Source organism: Talpa occidentalis, unplaced genomic scaffold (genome assembly GCF_014898055.3).
Source record: "Talpa occidentalis isolate TD23 unplaced genomic scaffold, MPIMG_talOcc4v2.1 talOcc4.8, whole genome shotgun sequence".
Classification (NCBI taxonomy): Eukaryota; Metazoa; Chordata; class Mammalia; order Eulipotyphla; family Talpidae; genus Talpa; species Talpa occidentalis.
In genome coordinates, this window is record NW_023605194.1 from 89,089,598 (window position 1) to 89,111,752 (window position 22,155).

A 22,155-nucleotide genomic window follows, 5' to 3' on the forward strand; every position below is an offset into this window, starting at 1 on the left:
TTTCTTTTATAAGTGCATCACATGGGAATTGAAAGTATATTATAGAAGAGTCATTTACAACTAGAGATTATAGGGGTGAATAGGCATTCACATCACATACAAAATATCTTCCCAAGCGATGTCATCGACTGGGTAGCAAAGGGATTTGGTTCTGTCTCCCACAGCAGGAGCAGCTTCACATTGGGCAACTAATTTTCCTGCCCTGTGATTTTACTGTATTTGTTCATTTTCATTCATAGAGAGCTATTGCTGATCATGGGTATTTCAGTGAGACAGTCTTTGAAAGGAGTCTCTGCACAACCAGGATGTGTATGATAAGTACATGGTCAGGAGGAAGCACTTCAAAAATAGGATGAACAATTCAAAGTGGAATAAGGTGTGCATGGAGTGCTGAGAGCGATGGGCTGGCAGTCAACCCCAGGGAGCAGCCATCAGAAATTGGGAGGCTTTGGGCCTCCCTGATCGCTCAAGGTGTTAAGCACAGCACTATGAGGCAATCTGCAGCCTCTGCAGCACAAGTTCGAGTTTGATCCCCAGCTGGCCAGGGAACAACCCATATGGCGCAACAGACCTCTCATGTCTTGCCCGCTGCTCCTCTCAGCAGTGTATTTCAGTAGATCTGCCTGTTCTGTTCCCCACTCTGTCTCTGGTGAATCCTCTCATCCACTGCACGTCTGGCCTGTACCCCAGCTCTTGTATGCATAAATAAATGAATCTTTAAAAAAAATTTCATGTTTAAAAAAAAAAAAAGAAAAGAAATTGGGAAGTTCTGCCCAGCAAAAGCCTTTCGGCAGCTGGAGTCTCACAGCATCACTCAACAGTACTAATGAAGACAATGAAATAAAGAACAAAAAATGTGGGGGGTGACATGCCTTTAGCACATGAAGGAAGACAAGCACTTGAAATTCAGCCTGAATAGCATCATCTTCAAATGAAGGTACATGGCTCCATATGATGGACTCATATTAGTGTCCATGCACTCGTTTGGACTAGTTTAGTAATGTCACTTGGGAAGCAAAGCAATCCTTTCAAAGTCTTACATTAGCCACCCCAAAGTAGGAGTTTGGAAATCTTTCACTTGGCATTTGCATCTCCAAATTGAACATACTGTAATCCGACACCTTTTGAAACCTTGTAATTTGATTATCTGATTTCACCGACAACAAACATCTTGGGAGAATGGCTCCCTTGTATTTTTATACCTATTTTGTTAGCTTAAAATATGAGTTACGTAGTTTCTTTCCCTAAATTCAATATATTCAATCCCTTCCAATTATTTTTCTGTGTTATCTTACATTTTGATGATATTCTTCCTTCTCTACATAGATACTGACACCATTTGTTACTTGCTTTTCACTCATTCATTCATTTAGAATGATGGAGTCCTGCTAATTCCAGGCACTAACTTAAGCTCTTCAAGAAGAGCCGGAAACAAAAAGCTCCATCCATGTGAAGTTTACATTTTTATGGCACTTTTGTTTTTCGACAAGTTCAAACCTGAGGTTCCCATAATACAAACAACATTCTGTGTGTACATTGGTTATTTTCACTTTTAACAAACACAAGAACCCAGTTTCAATTATTTTTAAGTGATGAATTGCAGTAACTAAGACCTCGTCTCCAATCCCAAGGTCACTGCGTTCTCTCTTAATATTTTGGCCTTTCTCCAGTAAGCTTTTGTATAAACGGCTTCAACTGGTTTCACAAGTAGCTTGGGTGCTTTATAACCATAATAGTGATGCCTTCCTGATCTGTAACTTGTATTTGAGCTACATTTTGTAATAGTATCTGAGCTTTATTATATTGACCCTTCTGTACTTAACTATATTTCATCATTGTAAACTGTTTTAACTTTAATCAATCTTAGTTTTCTTCCTATTTCCATATTCTAGTACTTGTGCAAGGATCATATAATAAATAAGAATCCATGCTTATAACCATTTTAACAGTATGTTTTTGCAGATGTAGAAACAACTTTAGAAAGTTCTCGGTCTGCACTGTGAGCTCAGCACTATTCAGAGTCTGCAGAGGTGTGAAGCTAGCAGGTCACAATAAATTTTTACATAACTACTTTGAGACACCCAAAATTGAGCTGACCCTTTGAAGGAGGCCCTCTGAGAAAGTATATGATGATATGTGTACAGTGATGTGTGTTACACCTTAAGAGTTATTTTGCAATTGCCTCCAGAACCTCTGGTCTGAGTCTTTATGGTCTTAATGATGGTAAGTTCTTGTCTTTAAGGGTTGTTCTTTTGTACCGAGTCATTCAGAATCAACTTTGATGAGTAGTGTGAATGATTAAATTGGATTATCTCATATTTGATCAAACATTAAAAATGTAATAGTTACAAAATATTTTCTTGTATTCATCAAGCTGGATCATGCTGTACCAAAGCATTTTAAAAATTGAAAGATAACATCCTGTATGGAGCAAACATCAAATTTTGAAGTGATTATTCTAAGAGTTGTAGGCATTGCTTTATGATCACTCTCACACATGCTGACCTAGCTCATGCAAGTAAGGAACAAGACACCTGATCAGATGACATGAGAAAGGGAGAAACATAATAGTGTTGGTTACTGGGGTCCAAAGATTACTAGAACAATGAAGGTGTAGAAGAGCCTTCACATCAGAATATCAATATAAATCATTGTCATCATCTTCATTAACAGCCCATGTTTATGTGTTTTGTCCTTTTCTTTACAGTATCTCATGTGATACACACTAAACTTATAGAAAATTGGGAACCTGGTTAGCTCAGTCAGTAGAACATAAGACTTAAAAATTGTGGAAAAGGATAGACTAGGACAGTTAGCAGTGAGTTTAATGCAATATATACACACTGATTCTCAATGATGCACTTTTGAAGCTTCCATATGTTATAATGCAATGTTATGTCAATTACATAAAGAAATAAATAAAATAACATTTTGAAAGGTGAAATGACTGCTTCACAGCACACATTTCATGACAAACTTATCTGGACATCGGTTGTCCAGCCCTGAATCCAGGCCCTGAATCCAGGTCTCTTTTTCTTCATTTCTGGGCCCTCACATGTATACTTGGACACATATACAATGATTGCTGACTCCAAGCCCACATCCATCACCCCCTCTTCCAACAGACTTCCTAAAAACTGCTGCCAGCCTTCTGACCACTGAGAACAGAAATACATCTGAGATACAAAGGTGAGTGTTAAGAACAGAAGAAAAAAAAGGGGGGAGGGGATAGCTGTTGTCAACTTACGTACTATAAATATGAAATAAAATCAGGTCTGACCCCAGAGGCAGAATCCTGGCCAAACATCATTAGGTAGATGTTTTATAGGGATTAAATCAGATTAGAATTATAGCCAAGAGTAAACTAGAATGGGGGGGGGGAAATGATGAAAGATGTGACTTGTAGCCTGGAGAGTATGAGTTGGGAGCAGGGAGGAAGTTGGGGGAGACACCTACAAGCAGAAATGGAGAGAAACTTGGCCCGGATGGTGGTTGGGAGAGTTTGTGGACTCATTATATTGTTAAAGGCATTAAGATTTTGTTTTCAGTGGGAGGAGGTCAAATTGCTTAAACAACTATAAGTCTAGAATGACTAAGTGTATTCTGCCTTTGCACACTTAAGAATAGACACACACAGCAAAGGTTGCATGTGAAATCCTATCTGGATTGTCTTAGCAGTTAAAAGTGTGTGGATGTTTGAGAAAAGAGGTCTGAGTTGGTACAGTAAGGAAGAGATGGGCAGGATGGGCTGACATTTAGGAAATTTAGGAATCTCTCATAGGTCCTCTCTGTCAATTGGACAAAAAGAAATGTTATTCTCCGTTTGGGAGTAACAGAATACCTTCCCAGTAAGCAGAGCTGATTTCAAAGGCATACAATCTGTGAAGTCCCAGTGCCTTATACTCATAGTGCTCTGTGCCTGGTTGAACCATCCGCCTTTGCCCTCTTAAAATTATGAATAATTTTTAAGCAAGGGATCCTGCCCCAGCCCTACTATTTATGTAGCCGGTTCTTCTTGTGAAGTTATTTGGAGGATTAAGTGAATTAATACACATAAAATGCTTAAAATGATTCTAAGCACCATAATTAGCCCTCAGTAATGTTTGGTGATGATGTTGATGACCATTATTAAGTATGTTCCAGAAATGAAAGGCTAAGGAGGCAAAGAATGACCTCAGTCCACACATGCTTCACTAAGCCTTGTAACTACCTGCCCAAGGAGGAGACATAGGTAGTGAAAGACAAAGTGTGCCCTAAATGCCAGCATTTTTAATCACCATGCATGTATCTCTCAGGAGAATTAACATGGGCCATTTCAATGAAGCAACCACAATAGCCACAAAACAACCTGTATTAACTGGAAAGTGGCAGTGCCCATATCAAGCCTTGTGCTAGAACCACACAACAGAGAACATTCCTGTTATTGAACACCTACTGGGTGCCCTGCAGGCCACTCTTGTCATCTCTTGCGCTCCACAGCAAGTCCACAGGAATTGTCCAAAGTCATACACAGTAATGGACTATGTCCAAATCCACCCTGCCCTATGGTCAAGGGGCCCCCAAACCAATTAATTTGGTCAGGACATCCCTACTCACCACATCTCTCTGCTCCCCCGCCCCCGGAATCTGAACACACCCATACACATAGGCAAAAACACTTATAAAGGAAAATAACTGCCTAGAAATACAGCATAAAATATATATGTTAGAGCGAGCAGAAACAAGGAAGCAGGTCAGAGTGACAGATTTAATTAGAAAAGACTTTCTGGGGAGGGCCTCCCTGGTGGTACAAGGGGTTAAGCACAGCGCTGTGAAGCTATCCACAGCCTCTGCAGCAGTGTCTGATCCAATGGCCGGCCAGGGAGCTACCCACATGGTGCAGCAGACCTCTCCTGTCTCTCCCGCTGCTCCCCTCAGCAGTGTATTTCAGTCAGTCTGCCTGTTCTGCTCCCCATTTTGTCTCTGGTGAATCCTCTCACCCACCCACCCCTGCCGCATCTCTGGCTTGTACCCCAGTTCTTGTATGCATAGATAAATCTTTTTTTTTTAAAAAAAAAAAAAAAAGACTTTCTGGGGAGAGGAACTACAAGCTACATTTTATGAGTGCCTTGCCCATAAAAAAATCCATTTGTCCTAAAAAAAAAAAAAAAAAAAAAGGAAGTCCATCCTCCCTGTAAATTAGTGATGAAGTGTAGGGAGCTTGCGCAGGCCCTGAGCATACGTCAGCAGCAGTTGACCTGTCCATGCCATCTTGCTTGCTGTTGCTCGGGTTGTCAAGTACAACAGCAGTGGTTTGTGTCCCCAACATCAAATGCTCCTCTAAAGCGTGGGACTCATGACAAATGTCACATTTTGCAATTCTGTGTTCCCATTAAGAAACATTTTCCTGGTATAGAACTGGAGTGTATAGAACTTCTATTTATTCCATTGGGTAACAAGGTAACATTTCATTTGAAACCACTTCAATTTATGTTCCTTAAATCATTCTTGTCTGACTTTCTTGGATGTCTTAATACCTGGGACTACTTCCCTGGTATGTCAATCACTCAATGGTTTTAAAAACTATACCAATCAGTCTAACCCATAGGTCAGATTCTGATACACTACTGCAGCACATAATTCTTGCCTTCAAACATCTTAAAGTCAAGCTGAGAAAATCGTCTCTGAAATTAGAAACAAATCAGCGTACTAATGTTGGGTAACTGGCTATAAATTCCAGAGATGGTCAGAAAGTCATAAGATTAGTGCATAATGAACAGCTGAAGGGAGGCTTTGTGGAGGTGAGCCTGGTGAGCTTTGAAGGATGAGAGGGTCTGGATGGTAATCCTGATTTGAGCGTGTGTGGAAGGTCAGTCAGGAAATCAGTCTGTCTAGGGATAGGAGCTTATATTTGGGGATCAAGGTATTCGAGTTTGTATATTTAGATAAACCTGGAATATCAAAATCTAGGAATAATAAAAGAACATTGAACTTAATCTGATAGGAAATAGAAAACAATTACAAACTTGAAAGAAGTGGCAGGAAAAGCATGGGCATAGGAATCTGTCACAGGAACCAATGATCATTTGAAAGGTTAAGGAGTGTGGAGGGTGAGGGGATGGAGGTTTTTCCATGATCCATATGTGTGCAGCAGAGGTCATAGAATGGAGCAATAGAAGAGGACAGAATCTGAGAATTGTTCAAAAGACTTATTCAAACCACCGTACCTGGTGACTGAGCTTCTGCCCTGAGAAACCATTGGCGAACTTGGCACATGTGGCCCTGTGCTCCCAGAGTTTGTCTTCCAGTGAAAAAGCAGACAATCAAAGCAGCAGGAAACCCTAGAATAGCTCTGTAGGGATTCCAATGGGAACAGAAAACATAATCTCCATGGACACATATAGATTGCTGCCCGCCCCTAATGGGTTAAGGGCAGGATGGAATCTCAATAAAACAAATAAAATGACCTCTCATAAGAGGATACAGTTGAAGAAAGAAAAGAATCCATGTGCCATAAAATGGGGGTGGGGGGGTGGGGGAATGTCACATATTTAGCATAAGACACAGAGAAAACAAACTTACCTGAGAAGCAGCTCTAGATCTTCAAATCATTTCTCCTTGAAAAACGTCAGAGTCCTAGATTTAAGTATTCTTTCTGGTCTTGAAGATAAGGAAGACCAAGCACGTTTGTGTTTCTATCTTTTTCTCTGGAAATGTAGAGCCCTGGTCAAGTAGGAAGGAGCCAAGGCCCTTGCCTTTGGCAGCTGCTGACTGAAATAAGAGCACAATACATTTCAAAATATGCATAGAGACAAACAAGATTTCCGCGAATAATACATGCCTGGTTTTCATACCAACAGTGATTCCTTATTATCTGCTTGAGGCTAGATACCAAAATCATTTCTGTAGTCATAAAGACCCACTGCAAGGACAGAGGGGAGGAAGGATGTTCCAGCCTGTTCATTCATGAGCAAGGTGATGGGGTAGGTAAAGTATATGAAATAAGCTTATGGACCACTAGAATTGATGGCCTCTTTCTTTAATGGAATTCGGAAGGTGAACTGGGGGATGTATCAATTCAACTGTTAACACAATGAGTCAGTATTGCCTCCAGCACATCCAGTTGGATTTATCCAATTTGCAGGTAGACGTGGAGCTCAGAGGAGAAGTCAAGACGTGCTAGATACTGAGTACTTTCTTTAGAAAGCAAAGCTTTAGAAAGTAAAAATGATTTGAAGCAAACAATGGAAAACAATTATATCTGTTAAGCTTTATTACTGGAAATGCAGGACTTTGAGTCACCTACAGTACAATTTTCTTGAGCTATTATTTTTGCAGAATTATCTTTTTATGAAATGAAATATTGCAAACATAAAGAAATGCTGAAGGCCTCATTTAATAAACACACCTATCAGGGCCTCCCTGGTGGCGTAGGTGGTTGAGCGCCGCACTATGAAGCTGTCCGCAGCCTTTGCAGTCCATGTTCGATCCCGGCTGGCTGGCGAGAATCCCACATGGCATAGCAGATCTCTCCTGTCATGCCCGCTGCTCCCCTCAGCAGTGTATTTCGTCAGTCTGCCAGTTCTGATCCCCCTCTGTCTCTGGTGAATCCTTTCACCCTCCCACATATCTAGCCTGTACCCTGGTTCTTGTATATATAAATAAATCTTTTTTTTAAAATAAAAATAAATAAACACACCTGTCAGTCATCTGAGTCTTTAAATCAATTTACCTGGAAACCACAAAGATCAGCATATGAAAAATCCACTCAGATCTTCTTTTTCATCCCCTGTCTCCTTCTCCTTCCCATGTTGTCATGTTCTGCTCTTTACCTGACTGTCTTTTTCTCTTGACCATTACGTGTCATCTCTGTCCAGAATAAACCTTTATGAGTTATGAGTTCGACCTTCCCTTCACTAGGACTGCACTGACCACATCTTCCTCTGTATCATCTGATCTCAATACTGCCCATGATGGAGCCTGAGAAAAGGTCCGTGACTGATCTCTACAGAGCTCACATGCGCAGGTGCATCTTCCTTTCTGTGCTTGAGAGGCTCTAGACTCTAAAAACAATTGAGAGGAACAAGCAGATTCATGGTAGTATACTTAGCAGATCCTTAAGAGAAAAGACTGCCCTCCAGACTGACCAAGTGTTCTCTAACTCTCCTGCCTGCCCTTCATACTGATCTTGCTCGCTCCTCTCCTTGCCTCCAACTGTCCTTCTTAACTTCAGTACCTACACTGAAATCATGTACTCTGAGCATGAGACCAAAGATTATTGTCACTATTGAATCCCTCAACATTGACAACTGGAGTATATCTTTTCATGTCCCTTGGCCAGGAACAGTGTGACCCACCATGCGCACTCAATCTGGAGGCCAACATTTCATCTTTTCAATGTTGAAATAATTTTTCCTGACTGTCCAGTCCATACTAACCTTTAATGCTCAACTCCTTCCTGAAATCTCTGTCTAGTCTAACTCATCTCATTATTTCCTTTTGCCCAGTGACCACCCCATCACTGATAAGCCAACACAGTTGGAACTCATCTAATTGTGTACCTGGTTATGTTGAGGTTGAGTTGTTTCACCCAAGGCTTTGGCTTCCCCTCTAGCTCCTAGCACAGTGCTAATCAAATTGCAATTTGGATGAAATAGATATTAATCCATCTTCATATTCATGTTGTGGTGGTGAGAAAAAAGACTGGGTTTTATAAAGTCAATCAGAATGTCACCCGGTCTTTATATGAGCACAGGCAAGTGACATGATAATTGCTATGTCCCCTCAGGCTGCCAGGGCATCTCACTGCAGCCACACAGTGTGGAGTGCTCATGGCAGGTGCCTCCTGGGTCATTTAGTCCTGGAAGGGACATGACCTTGGACACAAGGAAGGCAAGGATAGAGCCCTCAAGTCCATTAACTTTTTACCTTGTGCCTCACAGATTTAAGTTTCCTAGTTTTACATTTCCCAAAAGGCATTCATTTTTCACAGCATAGACTATTATAAAACAGATCTTTTTCCCTAATATTTATTGTTGTTATGTTTTCCTGGGGCTTCGTGATTACTTCGACAAGAACAAATGTAAATTCAGTTGTAAGTAGAGGAACTGTAGATAGTCCAGCTGTCTGTTCAGGGTGGGGTGAGAGGTGGGGTTTATATAAATAGGATGAATAGTTGATAAATGACAGATAGATAGATAGATAGATAGATAGATAGATAGATAGATAAAATTTACTAAGCATTTACTCTGTACCAGGTGTCGCTGTTAAATCCACTTTAAAGATTATCTCTTGAGGTAAATATGCTATTAGTCTCCCTTTTTAAGAGCTGATAAACCTGACAATAATAGAGGCTAGGTTATTTGTTTAAAGTCAACATCTAGAAAGTTATAGTGTCAGGATTTGGCACCAGAGTGCACACTCATAACCGTTAACGCGCTAATGTTTTTCTAGATAGAAGGGGGACGTTCAAGTCGGCTAAACTCTTTATTTTTTTACTTTATCAGTACAATACCAGAAAATACATAAATTTTTTTTTCCCAAAGGAAATTTAGGCACTGGAGAGGTCTGGTTTCAAATGATCTCAAATATCAACTCCAACTGTAAGATTATCCTAAAAACTTAGTGCAAGAGGAGACCAAGCCTTATGAGCATTTCACCTTAAAACTGAGAGAAAGACAGAGCTAACCCTCTGGGACTACTTTTTTTTAGCATTAAGTAACTAGAACTGTATTCAAAGTATTTGAAGAAATTGGTGTGTTCAAAAGACTGTTTGAACCATATCTTTTTCTTTCTTTCTTTTTTTTTTTTTTAAAGATTTATTTATTTATTTATACAAGCACTGGGTACAGTCAGAAGCGTGGGAGGGTGAGAGAATTCACCAGAGCCAGAGGGGAGAGCAAAGCAGGCAGACTGATAAAATACACTGCTGAGGGGAGCAGCAGGCGGCAGGAGAGGTCTGTCACGCCATGTGGGACCCTTGCCCAGTGGCCGGGGATCGAACCGCAGCTGCAGAGGCTGCTGGCAGCTTCGCAACCCAGCGCTCAACCACTGCGCCACAGGGGAGGCCCATGAACTGTATCTTTTCCCACCTACCTGTTACATCCATATACCATATTCATCCAGCTAATTTCTCTTTCTCCTTCAAAGTCTCTCCTCAAGAACAGTCTTCTCCAAGAGTCCCTCTCTGACCTCTCCTCTGCAGCAGGCCCTCAACCACATCCTTCCCTATATAAGCTTTTGTCAGGGGATTTTTCATACTCGCCAGTGATCCTTCATTTTCTTATTGGTCTCCCTTGCTCAATCACTCTTGTCTTAGGGATTATGACTGCATCGTTGTTGCATAGTAGTATCTTTCTCAAGGCACTAAAAAACAAAAAAAAAAAAAACAAAAAAAAACCCCACTTTGTACATGCAAATAATGGATTCATCAATCGCCTGTAACATATATAGCCTCTCAGTCTGAGGGAAGGACACTTCTCTTGATATAAGGAGCTGCCAGGTGAACAAAGTTCATCAAAGGTTTTCAGGTGCCAACAGCAGCCATCCTTGCACAGCCCCAGGCAACACAGCAATACCCACTTTGCAAACCTTCTGATCTTCAAGGTAGAAGACCTCTGAGAACAACTGTTCTCACTTGTCACTTCAAAGTAAACAAAGAAATTGCCAGGTTTCCAGATAATGCTGCTGCTGTCGACAAGTCCCACAGGACCAGTTTTCTTCTTAGTCTTCTCACCTGCTGGAGGGGGCCCAGGACAGAGTTTTGAGAAAGTAATGTTATAGAGCAACCCCGATATTAAACGGGTTCCTGGCTGTGGGTCCTCACCCGCGCGCTTTAAAGGGACTTATGAATACTCTACTACAGACACACGCAAAAGGGTTAATAAAAGGTTTATTTACAAGAGAAAAAGAAATAAGGAAAATGTACAACTCAGGGAGAAAATAGGGAAATAAAGTCTTTAATGCGTCCTACCCGATCCGACGACCTGGAAACCCCAAAGTCACTCTCAGAGCTAGACGGACGCCGCGCGCTGGCCGAGGGCCCCAAAATGGAGAGCCCCCAAAGCCCACGTGTCTGCCTTTTGTATCCACCTGGCTGCTTAACCCCACCCTCAGGTCCCAGCCACCTTCCCTTTGGTGGTGATGGGATTTGGAGTTCCCAGTGTCTTTGGCTTTGACCTGGGGTGGGGGTGGAGTCCACAAAGCCTGTATGGAATTTGCTTTGGGACTGCCTTTTCCCCCTAACAGTAACACGGCCTTGACTTTCTCATGCTCTTGCATAAGGTTTCCCTGCCATCTAGTCTTTTTAGAAAGAGAGTTTTGTCCAAGGTCATGGAGTAACATTGCTGGGTGCAGAATTTAGGTTTCCTGCACCCCGACACCTCCCTAGACAGCTGTCCTCCCACCAGCTGATTCTAACTCAGTCTTCAACATGAGCTCATGCCTTAACCTTCTCCCCAAATCATCCAGTGCCCTGCACCACAGCCCCTCAGTGTTCTCAATGCCTGTGCCAGTCTCTCTAATAGCATTTATTATCCTGGTCAGAGACAGGCTGACGGAGTCATCTGTTTCCCTCTGCCAGGCTGGGAGCAGAGGAAGATGGAACCATGCCCGCACTCCTGTGCCCAGCACCACACCTCATAGATGCACCTCTCCCTGCTTCTCCTGGGGGTGGGAGTAAATACCCTTGGAAGTCCCACCTTGTTCAAATGGCCTATGCTGCTGGTGAGGTTGGTGTTTGCAGCAGAGAGAAAGATTGGAGTGCAGTTTTCTCATGTGAAGATGAAGACTGACAATGAGGAAACCTAATAAACTCCTAGTGCCTTGCCAGCTCCAACCATCGAAAACATCCTTTCATCAGAGGCCACTTTCCTTGCTCCCCCAGCCTGCAGCGCAGCCCCTTGCGCAGTCCATAGGAGAGAACATGATGCTGCCCTGAGCTGAGCAACCATCTAAAGGCCGGTGCTATAAACACTCGCTGGGACCTCATAACGGTTAGGAGGGCTGAACTGTGGTCGATTTATAGATGAGTCCAGCTGCTGATTTGGAATGAAGGATCACAGGGAGAAGATGCTGAAACAACTGTTATAGATTTTACCGGCAGGGGCTTTCGACAGACTGGAATGGAAATGATAATTGGTGACGACGTCTTAGAGGTCACTAGTGAGTAAGAGAAGCTCTCTGGCTTTCTGTAACAGCAGCCTCTGCCCAAGCTGGAAAATGACCTTGAGGAGGGGTAGCTGGAAAGATGAATTCACCTGGGGAGAAGGTCTGGGAACCCCTCTAAATAGCAGCCGAGAGCCTTTCAGAAGGAAGTGCTGTAATGAGAGTGAAGCATTTCTCTTTAAAAGACTCTTTGCTACCAATTAAGGTGGCCAGCTCACCGCATCCCTATTTTATCAAGAAATAACCCTCCCAAATTAACAAATGAGCCAAAGTCATTACTGGATACTTTCAGTAATGAACATATGTCTCTTAGTAGAGTAGAAGGGAGAAAGAAGTTAGCTTCTCCTTCCGGGCTGCAAATGACCTTACAGGCACTGTTAAATAATAAATGTCCATTAACTAGTCTCAAAATAATTGCATTTAAACCAATTTTATGATCATATAGAACCACATTTTACATCAGAGGACAGCAAGATAAAAATGCTGTCTATGTCAGATATTAACCAATAACAGGGGCAGTCTGGTGAGAAAGATTAACTTTCAGGCCATAAAAAGACCCCCCCAAATTGTACCCAAAATATGACCTCACCAGCCGGTGGCATCAATGTCCTCATCTCCCATCAAGAGATGAACTAGGAATCATTAAGGTGAGAACAAAGTTCAAAATGTCACTCTTGAATGAAAACGTGGGCTGGGCAGAGAAAGGAGACTCTAGCCTCAACCACAAATGCAGATATCTCAGTGATCTATTCATCACTTGAGAAGATGGAGGAAATCCGCTAACATCTACCATAACCCTAGAGTTTCAAGGAAGTGAGCTGTCAAAATACAGGATCTCATTTTCCCACTGGTAGCTCTGTTGGCATCTTTATACATTACTCACAAAGTTTATAGTCATCACCCTCACGTGAGTTTTTATAATAGACCAGTTTTCTACTGGAGAGATATTGCTTGGGATGAATTAGAAAGAAGTCCACCCTTCTCCTATACTTCTAAATCTGAAAGACAGTGAGAAAGAGAGAGATTTGGATTTTCTTCTCAATATAAAAAAAAAAATCCAATTTACGTTATTGCTATTCCATAAGAGAGTTCTTAAAAGAAGCAGGAAAAAAATCTTCAGGGAGAATCCTAGTATGGTAGGACACTATAGGCAGGTTTGCAAAGAGTTCAAAGTGAAGAATTTATAGCAGGTTTAACCGAGCAAGACCATGACTGTAAATATATTGGTTGCCATGGTGATATGCTAGCCCACATGGGTGTAGAGTGTACCTGCCCACTGCGTGATGTCCCACCTTTGTGGATTAGCCCTCAGGCACATGCTCCCTTGTTGGGTTGTGCCACATCAAGGAACAGGTACAAAGAGTGCTCATGTTCTGAAAAAAAAAAAAAAATGATGTTGCTTTGATGAAGGTGATCTTCCCACCCTGGCCAATAATTCTGTATCTGCCCTGATACAGTCAGGTAAGGTGGGATCATCAGCCAGGGGTCAAGTCAAGAGAAACAAATCCATCAGTGGCCTTTTCTTTTACATTTACAAACTCCCCTCACCCCCTAACACCCTCACACACACACTGACTGGAGTCCAGAAGGAGTTGCAGGCTTGTACTTAACACTTACTCTGGTGTCAGGAGAAGGGAATAGATCAAATAAAACTGAGACAAAATTTCTAACTCCTTTCAAAGTCTAGAGGACAGCTTGACATTTTTTGAAGAACAGTAATTCACTTTAAAGTAGTCACTTAGGGGCCTCCCCGGTGGCGCAGCGGTTGAACGCTGGGTTGAGAAGCTGCCCGCAGCCTCTGCAGTGCCAGTTTGATCCCCGGCTGCTCCCTGGCTACTCCCTGGCCACCAGAGGAGGGTCCCACATGGCACGCAGACCTCTCCTGCTGCCCCCTGCTCCCCTCAGCAGTGTACTTCGGTCCTTCTGCCTGCTCTGCTCCCTGCTCTGGCTCTGGTGAATTCTCTCACCCTCCCGCGCTTCTGACTGTACCCAGTGCTTGTATAAATAAATAAATAAATCTTAAAAATAAATAAAATAAAGTAGTCAACTTAAGGCAGGGTCATTTAATGCCCTCATTTATCAACTGATGTCCTTCAGAGGAATCAGCATTTGCCCAAAGAGAACAAAGAAAAGGAAAATATTGTCCCTGTCATTCAGATTTTTACTTGATAGCCCCTGGCCTCATGAATATTTTTAATCAAGACTGAAAAAAATCACAACATTAATATTTAAATTGTACTTAGGAGTCAGGTTAGGGCAGGTGATATTTGTTATCACTGTGTCAGGAGTAACTACAAATTTAGTGATGGAAAAAAACACATATTCATTATCTTGTGGTTTCTGTGGCCTGAGAAATTGGATACAGCTTGCCTGGGTCCTCTGCTTCTGAACCTTTCACTCTGAGATTGATTGAGATGCTTGCCAGAACTGGGGTCTTCTACAAATGTTCGACTAGGGAAGGATCTATGGGCAGGATTCTGTTCCTTGTTAACTTGGGCTAAGTTTCCTCTCCCCAGACCTTGCCATTTGGGCCTCTTCAACATGGACATTTCCTTCCTTAAAGCCACCAAGGGAGAAATTCTCCTAGAAAGAGAGAAGACACTATTTTCTATATCCTATTATACAAGTGACATTCCATCACCTTTATTGTTTTCTGTTGGCTACAAATAAGCCACAAGTCCCACCCCATTCAAGGGGAGGGATCACACAAGAGTACGAATACCAGACAACAGATAAGATTGAGTTCTATCTTAGAGCTGGCCTGCTTTCCAACTTGCAGCATTTCCCAAAACAGTTTCCCTGAAACACTACTGTGTCTCAAGACGCTCTAGAAAACAAAATAAATTGAAATAATGTTGGTCATTTTTTTTTCATCCAGGTGCTCTTGGAAAGAGAAATGAAAAATATACTTTCACGTAATGACCCTCAAATGATATACAATAATCTAACATACCGAGGAAGACCTTCCTTGAAAGATTAATATGTGATGTGAGAATGTGCAATGTTTACCTCTATATTGATGCATAAGCAGTATTGATTTCAGATGGGTCCATGTCATTTGTTCAGTGACCACTGCTGTATGTTATGTATCTCGTCTTACAATTTCAACATAAATTAATATTTAATGTTTCTTTTATATTAAATATTTATACTACACAAACTCATTCTCCACAGATCGGTAGGTAAAAGAAGAATGTCTTCAAACAAAAAGCAGAGTCTTAAGATTCTTCAGTTGTACTACAATCAAATAATCAAAAGTTAGAGCACATCAAGATGAAGGTTAAAGCTTTGTTTTCTAAAAATGCCTGGGAGCAAACTGTCCAAAGTGAAACAATGAATTATTCTGGAATAACCTAAGTCAAGATTACTAAGATTTTGCAAAATATGCATCTGGGATTTTCCGTGCCCCTGTAACACACCTTTATAACACAGGATTTTTGTAATGAAAGAAAAGTGTAGAAAGATTTAATGTTGCACTTCACATTAAATTTTGACTCATTGATATAATTCCTTACATTTAGATGATCTATGAAAAAAAAAACAAAAAGGCACAAAAAATTTTCCTTTGAAAATGTTTGTTTTTATATAACATTTTATATTGATGTGTAAAATAAGACTTTTGTGTTTTATTTTAAATTACTCCATTTTCTTTAAATTACTCCATTTTCTTTTATTTTAAATCACTCCATTTTTTTTTCTGTGATAATTTTATGAATGAGACAAAAGTACTACACCTTAAATATCCTTTCCTTGTCATGCCTCCGAAGGAATAGTCTATGCTTTATGTTTATCTCCTTGCACCTTTGTTTTGACGATAGCCCAAAAAAGTAAATTAAGAATTGGGAGAAGTCAAGAGAAGCCCAATGAGTTCATAGAAAAAGATCACAAAGGAAAGAATGATACAAAATTTTAGAGACAAAGAAAGGTGGTCAGAATTTGAGAGAGGGAAGAGCGACAAAAGCACCGTTTGTAAATTATGTAGCTTTGTATAAAGAATGGGCAAAAACTTTCTAGATTTTTTTCTGTGCACTGCATTATTCCTCTTACCTTTGCTACCTCCTCAAGAAAACTGTAAATTGTAATCATTGTTATTCTTTAAAACTATGAAGTCAGACCTGTGTTCCTTTTAGATGTCCCTAGGCGAGGTTCCTTCCAGCGGGTTCTCACAAGGTGCCTGTCCCCAAGGCATCCTAGGACTTTGCTGTGCCATCCCCATAGTTCCCCCATTTGCATCATAGAAAGTCCACTCAGCCAGGCATTCATGTGCAATGTAGATTTTACTGGCAATTTCATTGTGGAAACCCAAGAATATGTTCCCTTCATATCATGGATAATTATTACAAATCTTCCCCTGGAAATTCACTCTCCGAAACTCTTTTCTCTCTGCAGCTTCCAGATCTACTTTTCTCTGTTTCTCCAACTACTTGGCCCTTCTCCCCTCTAGATACCTGCCCTCTAGAAATCTCTAGATCACTACTGTGGGTGAGGAAGGCTCCATTCTGCCTGCAGAAACTCCTGAGAAACCATGTCGAATGAACTTTAGGATCTACCCATGGGCATCTTCCCTCACTAGGCAAGGTTTGCCTGTGGGACGTGAGCTTCCTCTCACTGGGGCTGCACCTGTGTGAGGGCCAAGCAGGTATCCTACTCAAGCCTCCCAGGAGCCCCAGGTAGAAAGCAAAAGACAGGCACAGGCAGCTGAGGTGACAGGCTGCCGGGTTTACACCTGCCTGAAGCTGGTTGTCACAGCAGTGCTTGGAGTAAAATGTGGGCAGGAAATGTGAGGCGGACTTGAGAGGTTCCTGTTGCAATGGGTGAAAGAGGCCTTGTCTGTAAGCAGCAGGTGGGAGCAAGTCAGAAGTCAGTGCAAGCCCAGGCATCCAGGAGGCGGCAAATGGGTGATATTAGTGGCCACAGTGCAGTCGGCCCTCAGCAGCTCTGGCCGAGCACCAAAGGAATGTGGATGAAAACTCATTGATCTCGAGTCTGAGCAAGACTCAGCTGCAAGGAATGGGGCCCAATGGGAAGATCCATGTTCTCCTGAGATTCCAGCTATCTACCAGGACCAGGCAGGTTTAACCAGATCTAGAAATCTAATCCAGGCTGATTGGGAAAGCGAACTGTGGCCTAATATTATCAATATTATCAACATGTCAGGATAATGTTTGAGCTCAAAGAATTCTGATCTGAATGTGGAAATGTGTGATCCCTTTCTCTGTGTATTTGATTTTTTTTTTTCTGGGTAAAGGAGCTAAAGGGAGAAAAGATAAAGGAAGAAAATAATGCATCAAATTGAGCCTTGGAAAACTCCATTTTATAAAGATATAATTTATCTGATCCACTTGGCAGTTTCGGTCCTCAAGGTAAATTAACAAATTAGCATTCTGATTTAAATATAACTCTCGTGGGAGTTTGTTTAGCCAGTTAAGCTCCCCAGAGCCTGAACAACACTGGGCTTCCTAATTAATCAAGTCCACAGACCTCCAAAGCAGAGGACCATGCCTTGAACTCAGTGAGCAAACGTAAGAACTGCAGCACTGTGAGACCCTACATTAGTGTCTAGCTCACCGCCTTCTCTGATATTTTAGAATTCATTTTCTGACTTCAACACACCATGTCTGCGATATGTCATTGCACAGAAGCAAAATCATATCTACATGGCATTAGTTCACTATTGCTGCTTAACAAGATAACACAAAACTTGAAAGAGTCCTCATTGTTTTAGAGGTCTAGTTCATCAGGAACTGGGGTATGGCTTAGGTAGTTCCCATACTTCAGGGGGCTTCAACCAAGATGCCAGCTGAGATGGAGTCATCTTCAGGTTGAACTGGGTATGGGTCTGTTTCCATACCCTCAGGGTTGCTGGCAGAGTGGACGTCCTGGTGGGCTGTTGGACTTAGGGGGAGGCTCAGTTTCTTGCTGATTGTTCCTTTAGTTCCATGCCACATGGGCCTCTAGAACCTGGGAGCTCACATCATCAAAGCCAGCAAAGGGCAGAACCTGCCAGTGAGAGGGAGGTTGTAATCTTCTGGAACTCAGTCATGAAAGCGACATCCCATTGTCCTCACCATATTCTTTTCTTTTTTTTTTTTTTAAAGATTTATTTATGCATACAAGAACTGGGGTACAGGCCAGAGGTATGGGGGTTGAGAGGATTCATCAGAGACAGAGTGGGGGACAGAACAGGCAGACTGACTGAAATACACTGCTGAGGGGAACAGCAGGTGAAACAGGAGAGGTCTGTTGTGCCATGTGGGTTACTCCTTGGCGGGGGATCGAACTCGTGCTGCAGTGGCTGTGGATAGCTTCATAGGTCATGTCTTAACCCCTTGCGCCACCAGGGAGGCCCTTCCCCATATTCTATTGGTTAGCAGAGACTCACCAACATTCAACAGGAGGGGATCACACAGAGATGTACATAGGAAGCAGTGGTAGGTGGGGTCCATCTTAGAGGCCACTCAGCACTCCAGGTATCATCGTAATGGGGACTGTAGTGCCATTAGGGTGCCATCTAGATTGCCATAACACATACAGGAGCTCAGATGGGATAGACATTAGTTCTCTCGCCTAACAAACCAGAGGACAGGCTCTTCTCGGCAAAGGGGTGACTATGACTCTCCAGGATCCCAGGTTTCGGCCCAATAGTCAAAACTGGCTTACACCTCATCTTCATTCTTGTGTTGTGGAAAAGAAAAGAGGGGATGCAAAACTGAATCAAATTTGTTTTGAGAATGTGCTGGGGCAGGAAAGATGCACAAATTACTCCTACTCACATTTCTTTGGTGGGAACTGAGGCACATGGCACGTGGAGCTCCAAGGAGGCTAAGAAATGATTCTTTTGCTGGTCAGCCACCGGCCATGTCAAATGTTAAGAAGAGGATGCCCTCTCTAGGAAGAGATGAGAATGGGTATTGGGAAGCAACCAGCAGCCTCCCCCACAGTGGCCAAGGATGAAGGGATGGCTGGACATCGAATTTGTTACTTTCAGGCCAGGCAACAGATGTTTGCTTTTCCCAGCTCTCATTTTCCTTTTAGCTATGACGGCTGCCTAGAAAATACTTGCGTTGGCAGGCATGATTGCCAGGCCTAGATGAGCAATTTTCTGCTTGATTAAAATATTAATTCCAGTCCAAAGGAGGGTCAGTTCAAAGGTGTTTTCCCAAAGTAGAAAGAAAAATCACTTCATTACAGATGACCTCAACTGCATAGGACTGTACTTGGTTGTTAAAATACTTACTAAAATACTTGTTAAATGCTCAATTACAAATGAACAAAATACTCAAATTATTGGGTAATTACTAATATAAGAGAATTTATTTTTTAAATGGATTTCATAAAAAAATAAATATTTTATTGAGATAACATTGGGTTATATTGTTGCTTGTATTTTAGAAGTGTGGGACTTCCTCCCTTTGGGTGTTTTTCCCAAAGTGCACCCACCACTAAAGTACCCACAGTCCACCACCACAGTCCATTGTGCTCCCTGCCATTTTGTAAAAGAAGGATCCTTAACTCTTCATACATTTCATTATCACGATCCAGTAAATCAAGAGGGCCCCTAGGGCATTTCACTTATTATAAAAGACTTTTTTTTTTTTTAATGTTCTATATTCCTTTGTGGACATAAAGCAAATTGCCTGATAAGTTCTATTAGAAATACAAGCACTGATTCAGTTTTGATTGCCGCACTGTAAGTATCCTTTCTAGATACTGGTAGTGAATTATTCCCAGGTGACAGGAGAAGACTTGGAATAATGCCCAATTTTCCTGAATTCCTTTAATGTGTGTTATCCCTTCATAACACACTCCCCAATGTGCTCTTTCTTCTCTCTTGTAAGTAAGAGAGACTCCAGACTTTTCTAGGTTTCAGGGGTGTATTCTTATGTAAAATTTTCCTAAATTGCGTTCTTTGATAGTGCTAATTTAGGTAACGCTGTGGCTGATGAGTTCCCACTGACTATATCCAGCTTGAAAACTCAGAGCTAGAAAGCCAGGATAAGTCCCTGGAATGAATTTTCCAGGCCTACCAAGCTTTTCCTTCGAATAGTAGCCCTACTCTGATGCCATTTTGCAAGGGGTATTACAATATTTCAGTGTGTCCATGGTTTTCACCTAGCTGTTGACAATTTATAGTGACATTTCAGATTTTTTAATAGGAAAAATACAATTTGACTGGTCCCTCTTTTCTGCCTTTTCCACCTCTTAGTACATAGAGTATTAATTGTGGATTCCATGAAACTGTTTGGGGAGCTGCTTGGTGCTTTTGAAATTTATGTATAATGTGTGTCTGTGTAAAGACTCTTGAGAGGGTCTTTACCACCCAAAAGGTAAAGAGCAGTAATTATTCAAGTAATTGGATGACACAGTAGTGAAATAAAAATGGTGAAATAAAACCTAACAATAATAGAAATAACTATCATTTACTAAACATTTGTTACATGTCAGGTAATATGCTAAAGATAGTACATAAAATCTATCATTTCATCCCCACAACAACCTTATAAAGTATGCAGTCATAACTTCATTTAATGGAGAGATAAACAGCATGACATGGGCATGTTTGGGGAGAGTCACACAAATAAGGAGATGGGTTTCACAGATGGTTGGAAGAGGAGTAAGATTGTAAATCTGCCCTTAGGTTAGTAGACAGCAGAAACCCCTGTGGATTGACTGCCACTTGGCTAAGATATGACAGAAGCCAGATTTGAACTCAGGGTGGTCTCACTCTAAAGCCTGTGCTTCTAATTTCTATGAGTCCCAATCTCCTGTTGTGTTGACAGGTTCAGGCAGAATCTGCCTTAAGCTGTTGCACAATATCTAGACCAAGGAGAAAGCATGAAGACAGGGCAAGGGTTTGGGTTTATTTATCTAGGTTTAGGATCCAGGGTTTGTCACTTGTTTCTTCATCCAGTTATTCATATAATCACTCATATAAATAGCAAATATTTACTGAGCACCTCCTGCTGCTGATCATGGTGGAGGATCTCAAATGGCATGTCCCTCTTCTCAGGGAGACTCACAATTAGTGGGTACATGTGTCTGCTAACTCACAATGATAGAGAATGAGAAAATGTGAAGGAACTAAAAAGAATTTATGAACAAGCTAGCATAAGGACAGAGCAGAAAGGACACTTATATCTCCCTGGGGATGTCAGACATAGTTTTAAAGGTAAGAAACCCTTAATGTGAAAAATTGAATAGAGAGCAATTTTTGAAAGACAAGTAGGGGTGGTAAGGTGAGAGAGAAGGAAAGAAAAAGAGAAAATACCATGTTTAAGGAACTTCACATGGTTTGACATTTTAATAGTGTGGAAAGAAAGTAGCATGCAAAGGAGGGCTGCTGCAAAATTATAAGGCTACACCGGAAGGAATTATTACTAGAACCTAGCTACCTCCGCAGCAGGAGCTGGCAGCAGCAGTGGTATTCTCTCACCCTGCTGCTCTACCACAAGTCAGTTGTGGCAATTACTCCTCACAGCCCTTTTATGCAACTGTGTACTTGCTGGATTCTGGAATGGGCCAGTCGTGTGCGAGCTATGAGCTGATTGGTGCTAAATGGTCCAAGAAGCAACAGGATTGAAAAATGGTCCAATTAGACTTGTGGGTGGGGCACCCTTAAATATGATATAAGCCAGAGTGGGAGGTTGCTGAGAGACAGATGCTTCCAGTCTCTAAAGAAGAGATGGTTCTAGCCTCCGAACAAAGAAAACTCGATTCCTAGCCTCTGAAGAAAGAAGGACTAGAAACTGAAAGAAGAAGAAAAGAAACATCAAGCAGCCAACCTCTAAGGAAGTCAAGAAGCTGAAGATCTTTGTAGAGACTAGGCCTCCGGTCCTGTCTCTGACATTTTCTGAAAGGAGTACCAAAGGCCCCAGGGTCTGGTGTCTCAAAAAGCTGTTTTTTGTTCAGCTATAGCCAAACAATTCACAAAGAGCTGTTAACACTTCGTGTCTCTGACACTGCCCCTGGGGGACCAGTAGTGACCATTACTACTGGCCAGTGCTGTCCAGC